Source organism: Panthera uncia (genome assembly GCF_023721935.1).
Source record: "Panthera uncia isolate 11264 chromosome B2 unlocalized genomic scaffold, Puncia_PCG_1.0 HiC_scaffold_24, whole genome shotgun sequence".
Classification (NCBI taxonomy): domain Eukaryota; kingdom Metazoa; phylum Chordata; class Mammalia; order Carnivora; family Felidae; genus Panthera; species Panthera uncia.
The window spans coordinates 35413672-35428136 of NW_026057580.1; the positions used below are offsets into that span (position 1 = coordinate 35413672).

Sequence of the window (14465 nt, forward strand, 5' to 3'; positions counted from 1 at the left end):
AGAGAGAGACAGAGAGACAGAGACAGAGATCGGAGGGCCTATTATGGGTAGTTTTTATACAAATTGACATTTCACCTCTATTTTTCCCCCCAGCCATATGCTACCCTGGCACTGATTATAAATGCCAGTAAGTCAAAATATGGTTCCCACATTAATAAGTTGAAATTATTTTGCAAATGGTGGCACCCTTTATGAATATAACTATTACAATATGGGTTGCAAGAACCAGAGAATGACTTTGCATATCTACATTATATTGCAGTGTTCTTGAGAGGAAAATGTAAAAGTTAAAAAGATGCATCTTCAATTCAAATTGCTGGTATATACTTCCATGGTATTTAACTTTACAAAATTAGATGTCATCTCTCATCAGAATTGTTTAATGTACTTCTGTTATGATTATTTCTGCTTATCCCTTCCAAAGTTCCACATTTTAAATTTTTTTCATGTATTTTGGCCTTTAATTTAGAAAATGGTAGATGAGGCTTTGAAATCCATAAACATGCTTTTCCCCCTCAGATTGATTTAGAACTTGACTGCTTATTTTCTTTCAAAAAATATGAACTTATCGAGAAATATGGCTGAAATCCACTTATCAAAAATTGAGGGAACCAGTGGCATTTCCTTTTGTACTAAAGGGACAATTTCAAGAAGCATTATTGGAAAGCTTTTTACTCTAGTACTTCAGAATTAGATTTGGAAACAAAGCCTTCCTGTCTCTAAGGAGAACAGCAGAACTAAGAGTGATTTCTCTGAACTGTGTCTAATCTGCAGTGATTGGATTCCTATTCATTGCAAGGACACTATAATGGCCGCATCTAGCCTGCACCACCTGTTATATAACAACTTATTGTAGCAGAGAGATACTAAAATCACTAGAGGTTGGATGTGGCATGTTAAAATGTGAACAAATGGAGTGTGACAATGTGTGTTCTTTCTGAAACAAATAGGAATAAAGGACACATTCCACTCACTGCTTCACTGCTTTGATGATGAGACTTTTTTTTTTTTTTTTACAAAATGGGAATTGACATTTCATCTACAGTAAAGACCATACAGAGACACTTTGGAGCATAAAGATTCAGCCTCTAATCCTCACTGTGGCATTATGATGTTGTGTGACCACAAGCTAAAGATTTAACTTTACTTCACCTTCAATTATTTAAACAAAGAGTTTGGATGAGATCACTTATTTTTAAAGCTCCAGTGCTAGGTTTCATACATATTCTAAACTGGATGAGTTTAACCCACCTATCATATACATTTCAGTATTTCATCTCAATATTTATTTTTAAGTATTATTTTAATCCTCATCTGATGTGGACTGAAAATAAATATTGCCAATTTGAAATTGTCTGCTTTAATATTGCATAAACCTCAAAATATATTAAGTATTTAATGTTCTTACAAATTTACTTCTTCTCTAATGAAAGAATGTCAGGTTTGTTTTTATATCATGGTGTTATATCGTAGTGTTCCTTCTAGAAAAGAGGTATGAACTCTACAATCTTGGCCATGTTTATTTGCTCCCACTCGTAAAGATATAATGTCTTGGTCTGTTTAGGCTGCTGTAACAAAAATACCATAGGCTGGCCAGTTTATAAACAACAGAAATTTATTTCTCACAGTTCTGGAGGCTTGGAAGTCCAAGACCAGGGTACCAGCATGATTAGGTTCTGGTAAAGATCTGCTTCCTGATTCATAAATGGCGCTTTTTTTTTTAATTAACTATAAACTCATATGGTGGAAAGGGCAGTAAACTACCTGGGGTCTCTTGCATAAGGGCACTAATCCTATTCATGAGGGCTTCACTCTCATGACCTAATCCAAAAGCCCCACTTCCTAAGACCATCACATTGGATATTAGGGTTCATATATGAATTGGGGGACCAGGGAAGACACAAACATTCAGTCTATAGTAGGTAGCTGAACCAGAATCAAACATTTTTTGTGTGGTTAGCACCTAATGCTTCTCTAACTCCTCAAATTATCAGGACTCACTGATTTACAACCATGTTAGGACAATGCCTTGAAAGTAATAGGCAATATCTTGAAAAGTGAGAAGCAGACAGTAATTGACTTTGTTAAGGATGTCAAATTAGTATCAGCAATGTGCATCATTCCTAGTCCCCATTTTGTTAAGATAGTCCCTCTATTAATGCTTAGATATCTGGGTAGGCACATATGTCGTATGCCTACAGAATCGTTAAATACTGTGCTTGACATAGTTCAGTTTATTCCTTCTATTCTCTGAGATATACGAAATGCAGTTCTGGAGATTGGTAAATCTTTGTCACTAGATTTCTCCTTCACCAGCATACTTTTATGCTTTCATTGTGCTGTATATTTCAAATTCTTGTTTGCCTGATGTTCTAAATATGGAAGGTAGTGAGGTAAAAATTAAAGACGTAAAGATTTGAATATTCTATCGTACCAGTTTTCACCACCAACATTTTCTATTTCATAAGGGTTTTTCTTTTGCTCTTATGAATATCCAACCTTATGGTTTTTTTATTTAATATTTATTCTAATCACAGTCAACAGAGAAGCAACCAGCCAGCAGTTTCTCAAATCTCTCAAGCACACAGATTCAAATGAACCCTTTTGTACATAAGTTGTATTCTTGCTAGTCATGGAACCATTCTTCATCAGTGACACACAACTAACCCACAAATTACCCTCAAGACCTGTGTGGCCAGGCCTCAAATTACCACAGTTTACTTAATTTGCCCGTTTTGCTGCTTATTATGTTCTGAGGTATAGTTTGATCTCAGTGCCAGCCTGAAATGAAGTCGTTAGAGCATTTTACTCTACAAATACCAGTTGCACAGAATCACATTGTGTTGATGGCCACCCTCACTCTGTGGTCTTAAATTGCCACAGGAAAATTGGTCTCTCTTTGTCTCCCTCTCCTCCACCTTCACTTAATTTATTCTCTTCTCTCCACTCACAAACTGAAAAGTTTCCCCTGAATTTATTAACTCTTTCTATGCCTACTAGCTACTCTTTGTACCTTTCCCTCCACTCTTAAACCATAAATTACCTTTCTGATCACTCAGTAAATAGAACTGTTTTTAAAATTTTCATCCTGTCCTCTTGATTGGGTATGTCAGCCAAGTGTTAGAAGAAACTAAACTAATGAACTAACTTGTAGCAACCAGAGCTAGTTGGTAATCAGAAATCCAGATAAACCACCAATTATGATATAAAAACTGAAGTGAAACATTTCCAGATGATAATATTTAGGGACAGTACAGCCACCTTAATAGTCCTTACTTTTTCACAATTGATTTTGCTTTAGATAGTATTTTGCTAGAGATTGCATTAAATCTGTAGATCACTTTGGGTAGCATGGCCATTTTCACAGTATTCTTACAATCCATGAGCATGGTATATCTTTCCATTTGTTTGTATCATCTTCAGTTTCTTTCACCAGTATTTTAGTTTTTATAGTACAGGTCTTTCACCCACTTGGTTTTCACCTCCTGGGTGTATTCGTAGGTATCTTACCATTTTTGGTGCAGTTGTAAATGGGATTGTTTTTGTAATTTCTCTTTCTGATGCTTCATTATTAATGTATAGAAATGCAGTGGATTTCCGTGCATTGATTTTGTATTCTGTGACTTTACTGAATTCATTTATGAGTATTATAAATTTTTGGTGGAGTCTCTGGGGTTTTCTATATATAGTATGCCATCTGCAAATCCTTACCAATTTAGATGCTTTTTATATCTTTATGGTCTAATTGCTGTGGCTGGGAGTTCCAGTACTATGTTGAATAAAAGTGGTGAGAGTGGACATCCTTTTCTTACTCATCATCTTAGGGGAAAAGCTCTGTTTTTGAGTATGTTTTGAGTATGATGTTCACTGTGGGTTTTCCATATGTGGAGTTTATCATGTTGAGGTATGTTCCCTCTAAATCTACATGGTTGAAAGTTTTTATCATGAATACATGTACTCTGTCACATGTTTTTTCTGCATCTATTGAAATGATTACATGGTTTTTATCCTTTCTCTTGTTGATGTGATTTATCATGTTATTGATTTGCAAATACTGAACCACCTTTGCACCTCCAGAATGGACCCCACTTGCTTTTGATCGTGGTGAAGGATTTTTTAATGTATTATTGGATTAGGTTTGCTAATATTTTGTTTAGGATCTTTGTGTCTGTGTGTATCAGAGATATTGGTGTGAACTTTTTTTTTTTTTTTTGTAGTGTTTTTATCTGGTTTTGGTATCAGAGTAATGCTGGTTTCACAGAATGAATTAGGAAGTTTTCCTTCCTCTTCTATTTTTTGGAATATTTTGTGAATAATAGGTATTAACTCTTCTTTAAATGTTTGGTAGAATTCACCTGTGAAGCCATCTGGTCCTGGACTTTTGTTTGTTGGGAGTTGGGTTTGTTTTTGTTTTTGTTTTTGCTTTTCTGATTAAATTTCATTCCTGGTAATTGGCCTATTCAAATTTTCTATTTCTTCCTGATTCAGTTTTGGGAGGTTATAGGTTTCTAAAAATTTATCCATCCCTTCTAGATTTATTGACATTTATTGACATATAATTTATTATAATATTCTTATAATCTTTTGTTTTTTTGTGGTATCAGTTGTTATTCTCCTCTTTCATTTCTGATTTTTTTGAGTCCTATCTATCTGTCTATGAGACTGGCTGAAGATTTATCAGTTTTGTTGGTCCTTACAAAGAACCAATTCCTGAATTCAATTATGTGTTCTATTGGGGTTTTTTTTAGTTACTGTTTCATTTATTTTTTGCTCTAATCTTTATTACTTCCTTCCATCTACTAGTTTGGGATTTTGTTTATTATTCTTTTTCTAGTTTCTTTAGGTGTGAGTTTAGGTTGTTTGAGATTTTTCTTGCTGCTTGATGTAGACCTGTATTGCAATAAACCTTCCTGTTAGAACAACTTTTGCTGCATCCCAAAGATTTTGGACTGTTTTGTTTTCATTTTCATTTGTCTCCCTGTATTTTTTGATGTCCTCTTTAATTTTGGTTGGCCCATTCATTGTTTAGTAGCATGTTATTTGCGTTCTTTCCAAATTTTTTCTTAATGATTGATTTCCAGTTTTATAGCATTGTGCATTTTATGACCTTCATGTTTTTGAATTTTTATGTTTTTTATTATCTGCTTTATGTATTTGGGTGCTCCCATGTTGGCACATAAATATTTACAATTGTATCTTATTGTTGGATTCTCCCCTTTATGATTATGTAGTGTCCTTCTTTGTCTCTTGTTACAGTCTTTGATTTAAAGTCTATTTTTTATGATACAAGCATTGCTACCCCAGCATTCTTTGCACTTCCATTTGCATGATAAATTCTTTTTCATCCCTTCACTTTTAATCTGCATGTGTCTTTAGTTTTGAAATTAGTCTGATAGGCAGCATATAGATAGGTCTTGCTTTTTTATTCATTCTGTCACCCTTTTGGTTGGAGCATTTACATTTACATTCAAAGTAATTATTGATAGATATATATTTATTGCCATTTTGTTAAGTATTTTGTGGTCGTTTTTATAGCTCTTCTCTGTTTCTTTCTTGTCTTGCTGTTTTCTCTCTTACTGGTTTTCTTTTGTGATATACTTAGATTCCTTTCTATTTTTTGCATATATATTACTGGTTTCTAATTTGTGGTTACTATTAGGTTTATATATAACATCTTACACATATAGTAGTCTACATTAAGTTGATAGTCACTTAAGTTTAAATCCATCCTCTACTCCTCCCTCCAACCTTTTAGGTATATGTCATGCTTCATGTACTTTTAGTTTATGACTGATCTTTATGGATATACTTAATTTTATTGCTTTTGTGCTTCTTGCTTTTCTTTCTTCTACTTTTGGTCTTTTATTTCCACTCAAAGAGTCCTCATTAACATTTCTTTTAAGGCTGGTTTAGTGGTCATGAATTCCTTTAACATTTGTTTATTTGGGAAACTCTTTATTTCTCCTTCTATTCTGAATAATAGCTTTGCTGGATAGTTTATTCTTGGCTGCAGGGTTTTTTGTTTGTTTTTTTCTTTCAGAAAAAAAGAAATCGTGCCACTGCCTCCTAGTTTGCAAAGTATCTGCTGAAAAATCAGCTGATAGCCTTATTAGATTTCCCTTGTATGTAACTGTCTTCTTTTGCTGCTTTTAAAATTCTCTATCGCTTTTTGCCATTTTAATTACTATGTATCTTGGTGTGGACCCCTCCTTCAGTGGACTTTGTTCGGAGTACTCCGTGCCTCCTTGATCTGGATTTGTTTCCTTCCCCAGATTCAGGAAGTTTTGAGCTATTATTACTTCAAATAAATTTTCTGTCTTCTCCTTCTGGGATCCCTATAATGCAGATGGTTATTGTGCTTGATGGTGTCATTGAGTTCCCTTAATCTATTTTTATTTCTTATGATTTTTCTTTCTCCTGTTGAACTTGATTGCTTTCTACTACTCTTTGTTCCAGGTCACTGTTCTTCTGTGTCCTCCAGTCTACTATTTTCCATCTAGTGTATTTTTAATTTCAGTTATTGAGTTCTTCATCTCTTACTGTTTTTTTATGTGTTCTCTTTATTGAGGGTCTGAGGCCTTCCACTCTTTTCTCAAGTCCAGTGAGTAGCTTTATGATCATTACTTTAAATTCTCTATCAGGAATATTACTTACCTCCATTTCATTTAGCTCTCTTGCTGTGATTTTTTCCTGTTCTTTCATTTGGGACATAGCCCTCTGTCTCTTCATTTTATTTAATTCTGTCTGTTTCTACATGTTAGGAAAGTCAGTTACATCTACTGCTCTTGAAAGCAGTGGCCTTATGGAGAAAATGTCTTACAGAGCTCTGCAGTGCAATGTTCCTTGTTCATCAGAAACTGGTACTTCGGAGGTGTCTGCTCTATGTGTTGGATCTGCCCTACTATTGTGGCTGAGCTGCTTTTGCCTTCAGTCATCTGCAGTGGCTCTTGTTGCATTTTGCAGGGCAACGTTTGGTCCCTCTGTTGTTAGTGGGCCAGTCTGGCCTGAGTTGAGTCAGACCAAATGTTTGCCAGAGGTGCAGCAGCACTGAACTCCATGGCATTTTCCCTGTGTTGTCCCAGAGAAGCTTTCATTGATGGGTGGAGCCTGAAGTCAGACCAGATGTCTGCCCCCAGCTCACTTCTGGGGCCATAGTTGGACTGGTGTATGTAGTTATCTTCCCCTCTCCCTGGAGCAGGAGTCACTTTGGAATGGTGCTTTCCCCTATTGGGGCTGCTTGTACACTGTTGGGATTGTGGCACAATTTGGATGGGCTGCAGCCAAGGATGTATTGGAATGGGAAGGTATGCAGGAGATCACAGGGTTAGGATGCACTGGTAGCAAGGTCCATACCTGTCTGCTGTGGGAAGAGAGCTGCAGCCACCAAGGAAAACTTCTGTGTAGGCTGGAATGGAGACAGCAGATCCACAGAAGTGTGTAGGGTTGGGGTGTGCTGTTAGCAAGCTAGATGGAGAGTGTTCATGCAGTGCTGGTTCCCGTGGGGGGTCTTTGTAGCTCAGCTATGACAGCTCACAGCTCTCTTGTTCTTAAGTCTCTTCAATGATCTCTGCCACTCTGACACATGCTCTGAGATTAGTAAATAAATCTTCTTGTATATGTTCAGTGGATTTCAAACTACTGCTTCTGTGCTGTATTTCAGTGGGGCTGTTTGTTGAGCTATCTCTTTAAGGGTAAGGACTCAGTTTCCTCTTTCTCTCCAGCTCTCCCAGAGCCAAGCTCACTGATTTTATTTTCTTTTAATTTTCTTTTTATAACTTACATCCAAATTAGCATATAGTGCAACAATGATTTCAGGAGTAGATTCCTTAACACCCCTTACCCATTTAGCCCACCCCCCCTCCCACAACCCTTCCAGTAACCCTGTTTATTCTCCATATTTATGAGTCTCTTATGTTTTGTCCCCCTCCCTGTTTTTATATTATTTTTGTTTCCCATCCCTTATGTTCATCTGTTTTGTCTCCTAAAGGCCTCATATGAGTGAAGTCATGTGATATTTGTCTTTCTCTGACCAATTTCACTTAGCATAATACCCTCCAATTCCATCCACATAGTTGCAAATGGCAAGATTTCATTCTTTTTGATTCCTGAGTTAATACTCCATTGTGTGTGTGTGTGTGTGTGTGTGTATATATATATGTATATGTATATATATGCATTCATCCATTGATGGACATTTGGGCTCTTTCCATACTTTGGCTATTGTTGATAGTGCTGCTATAAACATGGGGGTGCATATGTCCCTTCAAAACAGCACACCTGTATCCTTTGGATAAATACCTAGTGGTGCAGTTGCTGGGTCGTAGGATAGTTCTATTTTTAGTTTTTTAAGGAACCTCCATACTGTTTTCCAGAGTGACTACACCAGCTTGCATTCCCACCAACAATGCAAAAGAAATCCTCTTTCTCCGCATCCTCGCCATCTGTTGTTGCCTGAGTTGTTAATGTTAGCCATTCTGACAGGTGTAAGATGGTATCTCATTGTGGATTTGTGTTTCCCTGATGATGAGTGAAGTTGAGCATTTTTTCATGTGTCGGTTGGCCATCTGGATGTCTTCTTTGGAGAAGTGTCTATTCATGTCTTTTGCCCATTTCTTCACTGGATTATTTGTTTTTTTGGTGTTAAGTTTGATAAGTTCTTTATATTTTGGATACTAACCCTATATCTGATATGTCGTTTTCAAATATCTTCTCCCATTCTGTCAGTTGCCTTTTAGTTTTGTGGATTGTTTCCTTCGCTGTGCAGAAGCTTTTTATTTTGATGAGGTCCCAGTAGTTCATTTTTGCTTGTTTCCCTTGCCTCCAGAGACATGTTCAGTAAGAAATTACTTCGGCAAAAACCAGAGAGGTTTTTGCCTGCTTCCTCCTCAAGGATTTTGATGGCTTCCTTTATTACATTTAGGTCTTTCATCCATTTTGAGTTTGTTTTTGTGTATGCTATAAGAAAGTGGTCCAGGTTCATTCTTCTGCATGTTGCTGTCCAGTTTTCCCATCACCACTTGCTGAAGAGACTGCCTTGATTCCACTGGATATTCTTTCCTGATTTGTCAATATTAGTTGGCAATACGTTTGTGGGTCCATTTCTGGGTTCTCTATTCTGTTCCATGGATCTGAGTGTCTGTTCTTGTGCCAGTACCATACTGTCTTGATGATTACAGCTTGAAGTCCGGGATGGTTATGCCTCCTGCTTTGGTTTTCTTTTTTAAGATTGCTTTGGCTATTAGGGGTCTTTTCTGGTTCCATACAAATTTTAGGATTATTTGTTCTAGCTCTGTGAAGAATGCTGGTGTTATTTTGATAAGGATTGCATTGAATATGTAGATTGCTTTGGTAGTGTCAATATTTTAACGATATTCTTCCTATCCAGGAATATGGAATCTTTTCCAAATTATTTTTTGTCTTCTTCAATTTCTTTCATAAGCTTTCTATAGTTTTCAGTGTATAGATTTTTCACCTCCTTGGTTAGACTTTTTTCTAGGTATTTTATGGTTTTTGGTGTAATTGTAAATGGAATCAATTCCTTGATTTCTCTTTCTGTTGCTTCATTGTTGGTATATAGGAATGCAACCAGTTTCTGTGCATTGATTTTATATCCCGCAACTTTGCTGAATTCATGGATCAGTTCTAGCAGTTTTTTGGTGGAATCTTTAGGGTTTTCCATATAGAGTATCATGTCATCTGCAAAGAGTGAAAGTTTGACCTCCCCCTGGCCAATTTGGATGCCTTTTATTTCTTTGTGTTGTCTAATTGCAGAGGCTAAGACTTCCAATACTATGTTGAATAACACTGGTGACATTGGACATCCCTGTCTTGTTCCTGACCTTAGGTGGAAAGCTCTCAGTTTTTTCCCATTGAGGATGATATTAGCATTGGGTCGTTCATATATGGCTTTTATGATCTCGAAGTATTCTCCTTCTATCCCTACTTCCTTGAGGGTTTTTATCAAGAAAGGATGCTGCATTTTGTCAAATGCTTTGTCTGCATCTATTGAGAGGATCATGTGGTTCTTGTCCTTTATTTTATTGATGTGATGAATCACATTGATTGTTTTGTGGATAGTGACCCAGCCCTGCATCCCAGGTATAAATCCCACTTGGTTGTGGTGAATAATTTTTTTAATGTGTTGTTAGATCCGGTTGGCTAATATCTTGTTGAGGATTTTTGCATCCATGTTCATCAGGGAAATTGGTCTATAGTTCTCCTTTTTAGTGGGGTCTCTGTCTGGTTTTGGAATCAAGGTAATGCTGGCTTCATAGAAAGAGTTTGGAAGTTTTCCTTCCATTTCTATTTTTTGGAACAAACAGAGAACAGGTGTTAACTCTTCCTTATGTGTTTGGTAGAATTTCCCTGGAAAGCCATCTGGCCCTGGACTCTTGTTTTTTGGGAGATTTTTGATTACTGATTCGATATCCTTACTGGTTATGGGTCTGTTCAAATTTTCTGTTTCTTCCTGTTTCAGTTTTGGTAGTGTATATGTTTCTAGGAATTTGTCCATTTCTTCCAGATTGCCCATTTTATTGGCATATAATTGCTCATAATATTCTCTTATTATTGTTTTTATTTCTGCTGTGTTGGTTGTGATCTCTCCTCTTTCATTCTTGATTTTGCTTATTTGGGTCCTTTCCTTTTTCTTTTTGATCAAACTGGCTAGTGGTTTATCAATTTTGTGGATTCTTTCAAAGAACCAGCTTCTGGTTTCATTGATCTGTTCAACAGTTTTTGTGGTTCTGATAGCATTAATTTCTGCTCTAACCTTTATTATTTCCTGTCTTCTGCTGGTTTTGGGTTCTATTTCCTATTTTTTCCAGCTCTTTAAGGTGTAAGGTTAGGTTGTCTACCTGAGGTCTTTCTTCCTTCTTTAGGAAGGCCTGGATTGCTATATGCTTTCCTCTTATGACCGCCTTTGCTGCGTCCCAGAGGTTTTGGGTTGTGGTGTTATCATTTTCATTGGTTTCCATATACTTTTAATTTTCTCTTTAACTTCTTGGTTAGCCCATTCATTCTTTAGTAGGATATTCTTCAGTCTCCAAGTATTTTTTACCTTTCCAAATTTTTTCTTATGGTTGATTTCGAGTTTAATACATTGTCGTCTGAAAATATGCACAGTATAACCTCGATCTTTTTGTACCTGTTGAGTGCTGATTTGCATCCCAGTATGTGATCTGTTCTGGAGAACATTCCATGTGCAGTGGAGAAGAATGTATATTCCGCTGCTTTAGGATGAAATGTTCTGAATATATCTGTTAAGTCCATAGGGTCTAGTGTGTCATTCACAGCCATTGTTTTTTGTTGATTTTCTGTTTAGATTATGTGTTCAGTGCTGTAAGTGGGGTGTTGAAGTCCCCTACTACTATGGTATTATTATCAGTGAGTTTATGTTTGTGATTAATTGGTTTATATATTTGGGTGCTTTCATATGTGGTGTATAAGTGTTTACAATTGTTAGGTCTTCTTGGTGGATAGACCCCTTCATTATGATACAATGCCCTTCTTCGTCTCTTGATACAGTCTTTATTTTAAAGTGTAGATTGTCTGATGTAAGTATGTGTACTCCAGCTTTCTTTTTTCGACCATTAGCATGATAGATGGTTCTCCATCCCCTTACTTTCAATCTCAAGGTGTCTTAGGTCTAAAGTGGGTCTCTTGTAAACAGGATATAGATGTATCTTGTTTTCTTACCCATTCTGTTACCCTATGTCTTTTGATTGGAGTATTGAGTCCATTGATGTTTAGAGTACTGAAAGATATGAATTTATTGCCATTATGTTTCTTGTAGTGTTGGAGTTTCTGGTGGTGTTCTCTGGTCCTTTCTAATCCTTGTTGCTTCTGGTATTCATTCATTCCCTCATCTTTTCTCCCCTCAGAGAATCCCCCTTAAAATTTCTTTCAGGGCTGATTTAGTGGTCATGAACTCCTTTAATTTTTGTTTGGGAAACTTTTAATCTCTCCCTCTATTTTGAATGACAGCCTTGCTGGATAAAGAATTCTTGGCTGCATATTTTTCCGATTCAGCACATTGAATGTATCCTACCACTCCTTTCTGGCCTGCCAAGATTCTGTGGATAGGTCTGCTACAAACCTGATCTGTCTTCCCTTGTAGGTTAGGGACTTTTTTTTCCCTTGCTGCTTTCATGATTCTCTCTTTGCCTGAGTATTTTGTGAATTTGACTATGATGTGCCATGTTGATGGTCGGTTTTTGTTGAATCTAATGGGGTTCCTCTGTGCTTCCTGGATTTTGATGTCTGTGTCTTTCTCCAGGTTAGGAAAGTTTTCTGCTATGATTTGTTCACATAACCCTTCTACCCCTTTTTCTCTCTTCCTCTTCTGGGACCCCCATGATTCTCATGTTGTTCCTTTTTAATGGGTCACTGATTCCTCTAATTCTTAAATCATGCCCTCTGCCTTAATCTCCCTCTTTTTTTCTGCTTCATTATTTTCCATAAGTTTGTCCTCTATATCGCGGATTCTGTTTTGCCTCATCCATCCTTGCTGCCATGGCATCCATCCGTGATTGCAGCTCAGTTATAGCATTTTTTATTTCATCCTGACTAGTTTTTACTTCTTTTATCTCCACAGAAAGGGATTCTAGTCTGTTTTTGACTCCAGCTAGTATTCTTATTGTCATGATTCTAAATTCTGATTCAGACATTGAGCTTGTATCTGTGTTAGTCAAATCCCTGGCTGTCATTTCTTCCTGCTGTTTCTTTTGGGGTGAATTCCTTTGTTTCATCATTTTGAAGGGAGAAAAGGAATTAATGAGGTAGAAAAATTAAAATTAAAAAATATTAAAATTAAAAATTACACACACAAAAATCGAATAAATGATGCTAGATCCTAGGTGTGTTTTGGTCTGGGTGTTGAAAGTGGTTTGAGAGATCGAGAAAAAAGGGAGGGGGGGAAGGAAATCGTTTGAGAATTTGAAAAAATGAATACACTGAAGTATATGAAATGATGGAAGTAAAATAGAATTTGAAAAAATTTGCAAAGAAGTTTAAAATATAGTATAAAAATCAAAGAAAAATTTTTAATAAAAACTGAAAATAAAAATGAATTTTTTCTTTCCGTATTCAAGAAAAAGAAATGAAAAAAAAGGAAGTCATTTGAAAATTTGAAAACGTGAATACACTGAAGTAGAATAAAATAAAATGGCAGTAAAATATAATTTGAAAAAATTTACACAAAAGTAAAATATTAAAAATTAAAATATTTTTAATTTGAAAATAAAACCATTTTTTCTCTTTCTGTACTCAAGAAAAAGAAAAGTGAAAAAGAAAAAAAAATTGAATAGATGGACCTGCTAACAGATTGAAATACGACTGAAAACTACTTCGCTTTTCCCTAGAAGTCAGACTATGAAGCATTTATAGTCCATAAACTATGCAGGCGGTGAGATTTGTATTCTTAAAGAGGGAGGTTGGCCCAGTTGGGCGGGGCTTAGTGTAATGGCTCCGTTCTCCACTAGATGGTGCTGCTAGCCTACTGGGGTGAATTGTTGTGGCACTCATAGGTGTGTATGCACATGTGTGGGAGCGGTGAAAATGGCGTCACCCAGTCTCTAGTATCGGAACTCTGTTCTCTCCAATCAGCAGTTGCACATCCGTCCTCTGTCTTCAGCTTTCATCCACTCCCTGCTTTTTCACTGTCTGTGACCAAGCCCCAGGCAGTACCTCTCTCCTGAGTTTTGTCTCAGATGTGACTGTTTTCCCTGGCCCCTTACTTCTGAAGGACTGCGGCTTTGACCCGTTCAGCCTCTCTGCGGCAGGGTCTCACCAAGTAATGGCCGAATGTCAGCTGCACCCAGGAATGCTTGCTGGACCCTGCTGCTGTTGGTGCCCCAAGACTGCAGCCAGGTGCCAGCCTGCCCTAGAAAAAGTTTGAAAGATAGTGTAGCAGCAGCATTTCAGGAATTATGGAAAACCACAACACACATCTGGCACCAGTCTTCACCCTTAAGGACCTTGTCCCAGCACCAGCGAATGTGGCTGTTTTCTGGGGTCTGCTGGGACCAGGTGACCTCAACAGTCTCTACTAAATGCCCTTCCAGCAGTGGAACCGCTTTTCCCCATGTGGCCCAAGAACCTCCCGGACTCCACTCTGCTCCTGGGGATTCACCCTTCCCACCAGAGCACTGCCAGGTATCGAGCTGCAGAGTTGCAGACTCTGCACTCCTCTTGTTTACTGTCTTAATGGAATTTAAACCCTCTTCTTTCTCCCTTTTTAGTTTAGTCCCTGAGGCTGTTTCCACTTTTCCACTTTCTCTCCAGCTGCTTTTGGGGAGGGGTGCTTTTCCCATATTTTCCCTCTCCCTCCCCCCCCTCCACCCGCAAAAGCGGCTCCCTGCCTGCCGCGGCTTCTCACTCCCTGAGTTCACCTCTCCACGCCACGTACCTGCTGAATTCTGTGGTTCAGGTTGTGCAGATTGTTGTGTTGATCCCAGATCAGTTTT

General features: G+C 37.3%; 1 protein-coding gene across 2 annotated transcripts in view; it reads left to right on the forward strand.

The window, feature by feature from the left end:
* The window catches only part of RIMS1 (regulating synaptic membrane exocytosis 1), a 487006-nt gene that overhangs the window by 453435 nt on the left and 19106 nt on the right, over nt 1–14465 (forward strand). The gene's annotated exons all lie outside the window — the stretch shown is intronic.